General features: G+C 40.1%; 2 long non-coding RNA genes across 2 annotated transcripts; both read left to right on the forward strand.

The window, feature by feature from the left end:
- The first annotated feature begins 281 nt into the window (after window positions 1-281).
- LOC102210176 (uncharacterized) lies at window positions 282-1,806 on the forward strand. The gene is made up of 3 exons (XR_311449.1): window positions 282-337; window positions 1,397-1,473; window positions 1,761-1,806. It is a non-coding gene; the product is annotated as an uncharacterized LOC102210176 (long non-coding RNA).
- LOC102209979 (uncharacterized) lies at window positions 1,804-2,705 on the forward strand. Its single transcript, XR_311448.1, has 3 exons — window positions 1,804-1,837; window positions 2,431-2,582; window positions 2,664-2,705. It is a non-coding gene; the product is annotated as an uncharacterized LOC102209979 (long non-coding RNA).

A 2,705-nucleotide genomic window follows, 5' to 3' on the forward strand; every position in this document is an offset into this window, starting at 1 on the left:
AAAGAGTGAATGCAGTCCTTATGTACTGTGTGACTAATGTGTGACAGGTGAGTGCAATCAAGGACAAGCACCACACCCAATCAAAGGTGAGAGAACTAAACAAGGTGCATCTGGTGAAGTGAGTGGGTGTGCTGGGATGTGCTAAAAAGTGGGTCTCTACAACATGTATATATGTATATGTATGTATATATATGTATATGTTTAAGCATTATACCTGAAGTACAATATGTTTTATTCATTAAAAGAAAAGCTTGTAATCATATATTTGTGTTAATCATGTGTATGTGTCTATTTTATTTTGGTCCCAAGAGAAAAGCAATCTAACTTTTATGAGAAGGTAAGAAGTGACTTTTATTCAAGTCAAAGTACTTCGCATCAGAATGTGTGAAACATGATGTCGTTTACATGTGAAGCCACTCGTCGATTTCTACAAAAGGATTGAGAAAAACAAATAACAGAAAACGAAACTGTACCATTTCCATGTAGGAGGGGCAGTGAGGCAGACTTCTCCAGATTAGGCAGCCAGCTTTGGGTGAGCAGATACTTTCAACGTTTCAACCTTGTTTGTACTTGTCATGGTCCTGCGGCCATGACTCAGTGATTTTGTGTTGGTGTTCTCTATTGTTATTACTTTCATTATTATTCGTGGCTGTTTGGGATGGTTTGTGTTTTGGGATTTTTATACTGGGTTCTGGGTTTGTGCTCCCTCTATTGGTCCCTGGTGTCAGTGTTCCCCTGTCTCGTCAGGTTAACCAGGTCCAGCTGTGTCTCCCACCTGCGTGTGATTTCCCAGTGTCTCTCTGTGTATTTATAGTGTGTGTTTACCTCTTTTCCTCGTCTGTGTTCATACCCGGTGAATTCCCCTGCGTGCTCTCCCTGCTGTTCTCCCTTCATGTTCAGGTTTGCCACTCCTTTGTGTAGTTTCTCCCAGTTTAGTTCGTCCTTAGTTCTGTTTGCCATCTCCACTTTATGTTCAGTATTGTCAATAAATCGCCTTCACATCTAAGTAAGTGCTGCGTTTGAGTCCTCCTTTCCACTCTTCACACGGCCGCTGCCCCGAGCCGTGACAGTACTCATCTTTGCTCTTTTTCTGTGTTTCTAGTTAGAGATGCTGTATTCCGTCTGTGAAGCTAGTTTATCTATCGGATGTATGGAGAAAGCGTCCCGTTATGATCCAGCTGTGATTAATTACTTGTGTTTGTTTTTCCTTTGATATTATTAAGATATTATTAACTGTTTTGTCTTGTTCGTGGATATTGCTGGTGCACTGTGAGTGTGCGAGGACCCCTCTCAAATCCTGCCCGTCTGGTGCGCAATATCCTCGCTTCTTGTCCTGTTTTTCCACCATCATAGTGACTAGCCCTTTTCATTTCCTTGGGATGAAATTGCCATATAGGTGGCGCTGTTGCAGCAACACATTTTCCTTTCAGAATACGAGAATGAAAACTTGGAGGCAGAGAAACATGATTGCAGGTGAGTGAGAGTTATTCATTCCTGCACAACAACAATCGAAGGTAATCACAGACATGCAGTCAAGGTTTTTGTAGTTGGCCAGAGCTACATTTTGAGTTATGAAGCATTTTGTTAATGACACAGTTGTAGTTCATAAATACAGTCTGACTTAGAAGAGCAATAACTTCTTCTTAATGATGCATTTGTGTTACTTTTTTTTTGGTTTTGTTTTTCCCCACTGGTGTATATACATTTGTTTTGATTTTCAGTAATATTTAAACTAAAGATTCAGTTTTCTATGTCTCCAGCTGTTCTGCTGCTGTGTGCTGTCGGAGTGCTCTGCTCTGATGATGTGGAGACTCCAGCCTGTGTACCCAGTCATGAGGTAAGAGCTGTTTTAACTAAACTCTGATCAAATAACTGAAAGTGATACTGACAATGAAGTCTTAAAGCAGGGAATAGTTCTGAGATGACATAAAATGAACTATTATTCTTTAATAAACCCCTCTTGACCAGTGTGAAATATGCATTAATTGCACATATACATATCTGGGTAAACAAGACACCTATAGTCTAGATAAGACAGAAGTGAACACCCATTTTCATGCTGTGCATCGACTCTTTAATGTTTGTGTAGCTCCAGCTTACCTTCGCAAATGGCAGTGTGTGTGTTATGGTGTACAGGGCAGCAAAAAGCACACAGCAACAGAGAGGGAAATAGTGCTAGCTGCTCTTTCTGTAATTTCCTGTAATCACTTTGTGTCATTCTAATACATTTTGAAGAGGTTTTAGTACAAGTTTTGTTCAGGTACAAAATATAAGCTTCGTTTGTTTTGTTTTTTTTAAAGGAAACATTTAATCAGGAAATCAACTTTTTTTTTATGTGTTTTCGGGAAAATCTAATTCAGATCTTGCCAGTGGTGATGATTTTACTGCTGCTAAATGAAGGAGGATTAAATGTTGGCTCTTGTTCTTCAGGCAGCATGTTTGACACCAGCTGATTATCTGAATCCATCTGGTCCCATCACCAAAGTGTTAGCAGTGGGTAAGAAACTCATCATCTCCCTGGAGGGCCTCTCTGGATCTCTTGTCTGCCACTGGATCAGAGGAGAAGACCGAGTAATGACAGCGTAAGTGACTGTCTATATTTCTGTTTGTGTGCTTTATATTTCTATGTATTTAAACTGAGATGTTTCCTTTAACCTCAGCAGAAATGGGAGTCAGTCCATGGTCACATCACAGCTTTCTGAGAC

This window comes from Pundamilia nyererei, unplaced genomic scaffold, assembly GCF_000239375.1.
Source record: "Pundamilia nyererei isolate P.nyererei 1_Seehausen unplaced genomic scaffold, PunNye1.0 scaffold00007, whole genome shotgun sequence".
NCBI classification, from domain to species: domain Eukaryota; kingdom Metazoa; phylum Chordata; class Actinopteri; order Cichliformes; family Cichlidae; genus Pundamilia; species Pundamilia nyererei.